Below are 8599 nucleotides of genomic sequence, written 5' to 3'. Positions count from 1 at the left end.
TAAGTGTCTTTCAGGTCTGTAGAGCAAAATGCTTGTAAGAAAGTCTAGACATTGTCTATGGTTAGAATGTGTGGGAATCATAGTATTAGTGAATCTGTAAGAAATAAACTGGAGTGAGACTGATTAATGAAGGGAAACTAGGTTGGTGGTTTGGTCTGGAGCCTGTCAGTTTCCTGTTCGGTACTACTTAAATAGAGCTTTTCAAAATATGAAGCAGGATGGAGGAGATAACTTTAGGGAGCCAAAAATGATGCAGACAGGGATCCTACTGTCCATACCACTCTGAATTTCTTAAAGCAATAATACCCAGGTATATTTCTATAATATGAATTTAAATTAGGCATGATGTTCAAAATAGCACATTCATATTGGAATGTGATTTAAGATATATATATGTAGACAATGTTTTACAGGTGCATAATATAGGCTTGTTTGGAGAAGATGCAACCTTTTATATTTTCATATTTGTGCCAGAACTGTTTGCACTCCCTCAGATCTAGCATTCTTCTAAGAAGGTGTAAGGTCTTTGGATTTGGGAAAGAAAACTCCCCAGGAAGATCTCCAAGCTTTGTGCTTTCAGAGATGGTGGCTTTCAAAGAGAAATTCCAAATTTCTTTAGTTCTTTTAATCATGTTGTGCCTTCTTAATGGCTTCAATTACAACATTTATTGGCTTCCCACTCAACATGTTGGGAAACTACATGAAGGTTCAGTGATTTTGGTTAGAGGGTGTCCCATCGAAAAGAGGCTTCACATCACCCAGCTTGACTTCCAAGTGACTTATTTCTAGGATCTTACCCAATAACTCCGGATACAGGATGCAGCGAATCAATTCTCTTTATTAATCAATGTTTCTATTACAGGTATTTGGCTGGAAGTGACCTCTGGATGCCTGGACCATGTCTTAAGTACCTGGGAGGCGGAGCTGAGGTAAGGTGGGGTCAGGGGAGGATCTAGGTGGATGAGGTGTTAACCCTTATCATGCCTGGGGATGGACAACGGTGGGCATTTATACACAACAAATCCCCCTCTAAATGCCCAACAGTTGGGCCTGCTTGTGTGTTTCACACCTGTACCCCTAATTTAGATGTAAGGTAAGCATGCTGTTTACTTGGTAGAGGTTTGGTCAGGATGTCTGCGGCTTGCTCGGCGGTCTCACAATGTACAGCCTTAATGAAAACAATGTTCGTTAATTCTCTGACATGCTTGTGCTTAATGTCTATGTGTCTGGACCTTTGGCCTACAGCTTCTGCCATGGATATGTCTATGGCTGCCTTATTGTCCTCGTGTATTACTATCGGGTAGGCCAGTTCGGTCCAGATGCTGGTAAGCAGGTCGTCAAATCATGTCAGGTTGTTAGCTGCTTTGGAGAGACAGATGTACTCTGCCTCGGCTGTGGAGGTGGCTACCAGGTTTTGTTTCCCAGTGTACCAATGTACTGGGCAGCCGTTGATGAGAAACACGTAGCCGGATGTGCTCTTTCTACTTTTTGTGTCGCCTGCCCAGTCAGCGTCGGCATAGGAGGTTAGGATGGGTTCTTTGGACATCTCTGGCTCTAGGTTCAGGTATGTGTCCATGCTGTGTTTTAGATACCTGAGCACATGTTTCACACCCTCCCAGTGGTACATCCTTGGATCGCTGACATGTCTGGATAGCAGGTTGACTGCCAGGAGGATGTCTGGCCTAGTCCAATTAGCTATATACAGTAGTAACCCAAACAACAGACCTATAGAGAGTATTGTCCTTGAAAGTCTCACTTTCCTCGTTCATGTGTTTCAGGAAGTCAATGTGTATGGGCGTATCACATGGCTTGGCTTCATGTTGCATTTAATTAACAGGTCCAATATTTTCTCCCTTTGGGAGATCCTGAATCCCTTCTGGGTTCTGTCAATCTGGACACCCAGGTATTTGTTCACCTTTCCCAGAGTATTTAGGGCAAAATGTTTCCCCAACTGATTGGCAAACTTGTCACAATTTTGTTTATGCTGACCACAGTACAAAATGTCATCCACGTAGATGAGTACGTACTCTATGGATGTGCCCTCCCTCTTGGTGAAAAAGCATAGGTCGGCGGAGGTGACTGTGAACTCCATGTCCTTGAGGATCTTTGCTAGGCACTCGTACCACCTCTTACCGGACTGTTTCAGACCATACAGACTTTTGTTCAATAACCACGTGTCCTCCCCTTGTGTGTTTCTCCCCGGGGGTGCCCTGACAAAGATCTCTTTATCTAGCTTCGTGTGGAGGTAGGCTGTCTGCACGTCGAACTGGTAGACTTCTAGTCCTAGGATTGTGGCTACTACCAGAGCACTTTTTACACTCTCTGCCCTGACCGTGGGTGAGTACGTATCAGTGTAGTCCTCTGGGTACCTTTGTGCAAACCCTTGAAGCTACTAGCCTAGTTTTGTACAGTTTCTTATTGTCATCTAGTTCTTTGATTTTGAAAACCCATTTAGTCCCGATGGCTACTTTGTTCTCTGGTACTCTGGATGGGGTATACACATTTAACTCTTTCAGGCTGTTCATCTCCTTATCTATGGCCTCCTCCCATCTGTCCCTTTCCTCTCGTGGTAACCTAAGAATGTCCTCATAGGAGTTGGGTGTTGTGGTGCCTGTGTGTATTAAAAGTATGTAATTGTCAAATCTTTTTGGCATTTTGTTTCTGTTTTGTCTTATGGGTCTGCTGGGCATTGTTTCTGAGTCGTGCGTGTGTTGGGCTTCCCTCTCTGTGAGCGCATCTACTTTTACCTTTATGATGGGATGGTTCTCCTTCCATTCTTTGGTAGTTACCCCTTTGTGTTTGGGTTTTTGTTTCTCGTGTGTCTCGCTTTCGGATGTGTCTGGTTTGTTGTTGGTTCTAGTATTGTCATTAGCTCCTTGTCCGGGCAGTACCTCATTGAGGTGTATTCTTGACCAGTTTGTGTTCTTGTGGAACACAGCTGATCTGGACACGACAAATCTGTTGTCCTTGTCGATGAATGGTTCCGGATTCGTACCCCATGAATCTTAGTCTTCTCGACACTTTGTCCCCCTTTCTCCTTAACTGTCTGGGTATATCTGCAGTTACCCCAAATATGTGTAGGTGAGCTATCTGGGGCTTCCTGTTATACATGACCTCATAGGGAGTTTTGTTCACTACGCTTGACCATATTCTGTTCAGTGTGTAATTTGAATATGTGAGTGCCTCTGCCCAGAAATGTTGCCCCAGCCCTGCATCTTCTAGCATGCACCTCACCATTGTTTGCAACACGCCGTTCCTGCGTTTTGATACTCCATTCTGGAATGGCGAAAAAGGCGAAGAGGAGAAGTGTAGTATCCCGTGTTTCTTTGTCCAATTGGAGAAGTCCCTTGACAGGAACTCTGAGCCTCTATCTGTCATAATTTGTTTTATTTTTATGTTATGTTGAGTTTCTACCCTCTTGTAGAACTCTTTGAATTTTTGGAACACCTCACTTTTGTGATTGAGGGTATACACAAACCTGTAATGGCTATAGTCATCGACTATAGTTAGGAAGAACCTCTTCTTGTATTTAATAGAGGGTCTCATGGGTCCCACCATGTCCATGTGAACTAATTGGAATATTGAATTGGTGGTGCGGGAGGCCTTCTTGGGCCTTGGTTTGGTTTTGATCTTTGAGCATTTGCACATAGAACACGCCAAGTAATTTTTACAGTTCTTTAATGGTAAGCCATTTGAACATTCATTCATTTTTTGTACCATTGGAAAACTAGCGTGGCCTAATTTTCTATGCAGTAGGTGGGCGCACTCATCGTGAATGGGTTTGCCAATGTGTGGTTTCTCTTTGTGTGTTGTGTCTGAGGTGGGTTTGCCTTCTGCGGTGTGTTCTCCCTCACCCCCTCTAGTTTCTATGGGCGTACTTGTCTCTTTCTCCTTACTTTCTGGGTTAGTGTTTGTGTTTGTGTGTTCTTGGGGTACTAAGTATGTGAGCCCCCCTTCTATGATGATTTTTCCTATGCTTTTCCTTCCTTTAGTCATGTATGCTTTCCCTTCCTTGAAGGTTGTCTCAATGCCCAAGTCTTTACTGAGCTTGAGCGTGGCTAATATATTGTGGGGTATTTCAGGGATGAGTAGCACCACCTCTATTTTCCCTATCACATCTATGTGTGCGCTTCCTTCTCCTGTCACCAATACCTTGTTCTGATTGGCTACATTGATGTGATATTCCTTAGGCGTGAATGTCTTCAGTATGTTTTTGTTATTGGTGGTGTGGTTGGTGGCCCCTGAGTCAATGAGCCATGTGTTCTTTCCTTTTGTCTGAGTGTGTGAGTGTTGGTGGTCCCTAAGTTCATATAGTGACCCAGTCTGACTATCCCTGGAGCTATCCCTATATCCTCTCCTATCCCTGGGGTTGGGTGAGTCCCTGCGCCTGAACCTGCCCTCTGGGAGCGCCTATCTGAGTGTCCTGGTTTGCGGCCCTGTCTTTCCCTACGATAGCTGTATTCTCTGTCCCTCTGGTTTCTGGGGCAATCTCTCCTATAGTGGTTCCTAGAGCCGCAGTTAAAACATTCTGGTTTGTCTTGGTCCCTGGTCTGAAAGTCTATCCATTTTATTGGTCTGTTCTCCCTATGGCTTGATGAACGGTCCCTTCTTAGGCTGTCCTCCACTATCAGCCTGTTGGATAATGTCTCTAAAGAGAGGTGCTCTATGTTGAGACTATCCAGTTGCATAGTAAAGTTTTCCCAACTGGGGTCTAGAGAGTTTATGATGATGCTCTTCATGCTATCATCAGAAATGGTTTCCCCCCTTTGTATGAGTTCTGTCCTGGTGGCATTTAACTTAAGTATGTGCTCCCCCATGGGTGTCCCTGCCTTATGCCTGGCTGAGTAAAATTCCCTGGATATATTGGTTGTTGTGGCTGCACTTTTGCTGTAGAACAAATTAAATATTTTTTGTAGTATCTCTGCCACGGTTAAGTGGCGGCCAAGACTGGGGTAAATGCTAGGTGACAAGCTAGAAATTAACAGATAGTAATCCCTGTGGTGTAAACAGTTAATCTCAAAAGTCCATGATTTCTTTGGTGGGTCATCAAATAAATACAGCATATTTTCTTTTAGAAAAACAATTTGGAGTTGATGATTCCACTCCAAGAAGTTAGACCCATCTAATTTCAACTTGTGGTTGTCAGCAGTAAAAGTTATGTTACTTACAGTCTGGTGCTGTCCATGGTTCTTTATGTGAGGGAACTCGCAATATGCTGGGGGAATGCTTGTTGCTAGTCTGAATGGATTTGTCTCTATGTTTTTTGTACTTATCTCTATGTTCCTCCCTCTTCCTGTAGGTGGCGACTGGGCATGTGCGAAGCTCATTTTGCGCCAGAGGTCATCGGGTGAGGAGCTCTCTGCTGCTGCTCTGAGGCCTAGGCTTAGGCCTGCCGGTGGGAGGCTGGGCTCGCTCCTGGCGGGCCCGTAGCCCTCCCTGGACGTCAGATGCCATGGCTGGGCCCCTGCATCTTGGGCGAAGATTGGGAGGAGGTGAGGAGTTGAGGATTTCCCGGGTTCGGCGGTGCGGCGGTGGCGGCAGCGGCGGCGGTGGATCCTGGGCGACGCTGGGGAACCTCCGGATGGGTCGGGAAGCCTGGAGGAGGCCGTGTGGTTGGTGAGTTGTTGCTTCTTCTCCTCATTCCGCGGCCTAGGGAAGTTAGTGCGGCGGGTGGCGAGTGCGAATCCTGCGGGTATTCAGTCCTGCAGGCGGCCAGGTCTTGGTTGTAATTTTTGGGGTGCGTTGTCCCGCGTGGTGTCTGCAGGGGTGTTGCAAGGGTTCTGGTGGCTACCCTGCTGCTCCTTTGGGGGTGTTAAGCGTCAGTTTGTTTCTTTCTGGCTGCTGGCGGCTTGAGTGCTGAGCCGAGTGCTGCAGCCAGGTTTTCGATCGTTTCGTCTGCTTCAGGCTCGATGGGCAAGCCCCCTCAGGCTTGTGATCTTGCTTGGGTGCTGTTTTGGGGGTCTTCCTCAGCGAAGTTGGGGTTCTCGTTGTTTTCCGCCATTCGATTTGAATCTCGGCTTCCCATTGGCTGTTGGCCATTCCAAGATGGCCGCTGAGAGCATGGTGCGGAAATGAAATCCTCCATGTCCGGAGCCTCAGCTTGGGGATACCTTCCTCTTGCCGGGCTGGGGATTTCTTTTCTTTGTTGCTGGATGCTCATTGCTGCTCCATTGCTTTCGAATAGGCCATGGAGTTTAGCGATGAGCTCCTCTTTGTTGGCGGTCACTTCCATCATCTCCAGGATGGTGGATCGGAATTCTTCGTTGCTCGGTGGCTCTGTCCTTTCACAGTAGTAGATTTCTTCTCTTGGCCCTTCGTCCCTGAGTTGTGGACTCGGGTTGTAGTCTCCATCATCTTTTCTTTTCTTTTTTTTAAATTTGATTTATATGCCGCCCTTCTCCGGAGACTCAGGGTGGCTTACAATGTGCTCAGCAATAGCCTTCATCCTTTTGTATATTTATACAAAGTCAGCTTATTGCCCCCACAACTGGTTCCTCAATTTACCTACCTTAGAAAGGATGGAAGGCTGAGTCAACCTTGAGCCTTGGCGAGATTCGAACCTGCAGTAATTGCAGACAGCTGGTCTTAATAACAGGGTGCCTTAGACCACTGTACTACCAAGGCTCTATCTTCAGTTGTGGTGATCCTTGCTGTGGCACCTTCGAGAGCCCGCGGTTCTTTCATTTGCTTGATGTAGGCTCTGGTGGCCATTCTTTTCTCTGCCTCTGTCTGGGTTCCTGATTCTGCCATCTCTGTGAGCTGTGGGTAAACCATCCTCTGCTGCCAACTTGTGACTTATTTCTAGGATCTTACCCAATAACTCCGGACACAGGATGCAGCGAATCAATTCTCTTTATTAATCAATGTTTCTATTACAGGTATTTGGCTGGAAGTGACCTCTGGATGCCTGGACCATGTCTTAAGTACCTGGGAGGTGAAGCTGAGGTAAGGTGGGGTCAGGGGAGGATCTAGGTGGATGAGGTGTTAACCCTTATCATGCCTGGGGATGGACAACGGTGGGCATTTATACACAACATTCCATATTTGCAAACCCACACTGCCGTCTGAAGATGAAGTTCTTTAGAGGTAGGGTGGAGATGGGATTGGGTAGCTGATTAATAAAGGAAAATATAATTTCCTGCTCCTATCAACCTTCAGCCTGTCAATAGTATCAATTCTTGCAAATCTTGGTCATACTCTCAGCAGAAATCTTTCAGCATTCCCTGGCTTTTCTTTTTCCTGATAAGGTCTGTCTCTTTGGAGCAGTGTTTCTCAAACTTGGCATCTTGAAGATGTGTGGACTTCAACTCCCAGAATTCCTCTGCCCACATGCTAGCTCAGGAATTGTGGGAGTTGAAGGCTACACATTTTAAAGCTGACAAGGTGGAGAAACAATGCTCCAGAGAGTGACAGATTGCACTATCATTACAAACTACCATTCTTGCTCCAATAAAAACCTGAGCTGTTACACAAACAATACACAATCCAATTGTAAACTTGCACCAGAGGCAAAGCACAAAAATGAAGCATCTTTATATCTCATTTCCACACCAAACCAAGATACACACAGAGATTTTAAGATTCTCTGGTGCATGCATGCCTCATGCATGCACGCACGCCCCCCACCCACCCACAGACTAAGAGGGACCTACAGAAGATCGAAAACTCTTGATTCTCTTGTTATTTTAATTGCTTCTCATAAATCAAGAGTCAGGCAGCCGAGTGAGAGGGAATCAATGTGGTTTTTCAGATCCAGTTTTTTGCTTTCTGCCACAAGTTCAAGGGCTAATTATATATAAGGGCTCTCATTTCTCTGCCTATGAAGCTGAGTGCAGCTACTTGAAATCTGCTTGTGTAGGTACAATACTTGGCAGGAATCAAGGTTTTTCATCAGAGGTGAAATCTACTTCCTTCCCTACCGGTTCAGAAGTGCATGCGCCGCCCCCGCGTGGGGACCCTCTGCACATGCGCAAACCCAGAGAGGGTTAAAACCAGGAAGTAACGAAGACCAGGTGGGTGGGTGGACCCTCGTAGCATTTCACCCCTGCTTTTCATGAACTTGAGGAACGATGTGGACTCAGATGCTTTGACTGCTTTTCTTTCTTTCTTTGATATCTCTGTAAGCTGCTTAGAGAGGGCTGTAAAGCACTGTGAAGCGGTTTATAAGTCTAAGATCTATATCTATATCTATCTATAGATATACAGAAGAAAAAGCATATTTATTGCTTTTTCTTTTCTTTCAGCACCCAGCCAAGGTGGACCCTACATGTTAAATGTTAAATTTAATTGATAACTTTTTCCTCTTTTTTTTTGCACGCTATTTTTTTTCCTTTTTGTTGTTGTTAGGGTTGAATGTATGTTTCTGTTTTCTTTCATTTTGTTTCTTTGTTTTGCTGCTTTGTATTTTATTTTGTATGATAAAACAATAAATTTAAAAAAAAGAAGTTTGAAATCCTGTTTCTCAGAAGGTGGACATCTCCAAGTTATTAAGTGTATTTTCTTTTACTCATCTACTCCAAGTTGGGGGCCCGTCAAACGGCAGGTGCTCTACCTAAACTCCAATGACATTGGTGACGGTGGTGGGGGAGAGTTTATGAAA

At 45.3% G+C, this 8599-nt stretch overlaps 1 long non-coding RNA gene across 2 annotated transcripts; it reads left to right on the top strand.

The window, feature by feature from the left end:
- Positions 1-215: 215 nt before the first annotated feature.
- Positions 216-8352, top strand: LOC148112428 (uncharacterized). Of its 2 annotated transcripts, XR_015729468.1 has the most exons (5): positions 216-310; positions 863-929; positions 5300-5616; positions 6879-6945; positions 8244-8352. It is a non-coding gene; the product is annotated as an uncharacterized LOC148112428 (long non-coding RNA). The 2 variants fall into 2 exon arrangements; XR_015729467.1 differs by lacking the exon at positions 216-310 and having other exon boundaries at positions 694-929.
- The last annotated feature ends 247 nt before the right edge of the window (positions 8353-8599 follow it).

This window comes from Pantherophis guttatus, chromosome 10 (assembly GCF_059756535.1).
Source record: "Pantherophis guttatus breed Tessera chromosome 10, ASM5975653v1, whole genome shotgun sequence".
NCBI classification, from domain to species: Eukaryota; Metazoa; Chordata; class Lepidosauria; order Squamata; family Colubridae; genus Pantherophis; species Pantherophis guttatus.
Note: the sequence above shows the minus strand (reverse complement) of the source record. Positions and strands in the feature narration are given on the sequence as shown.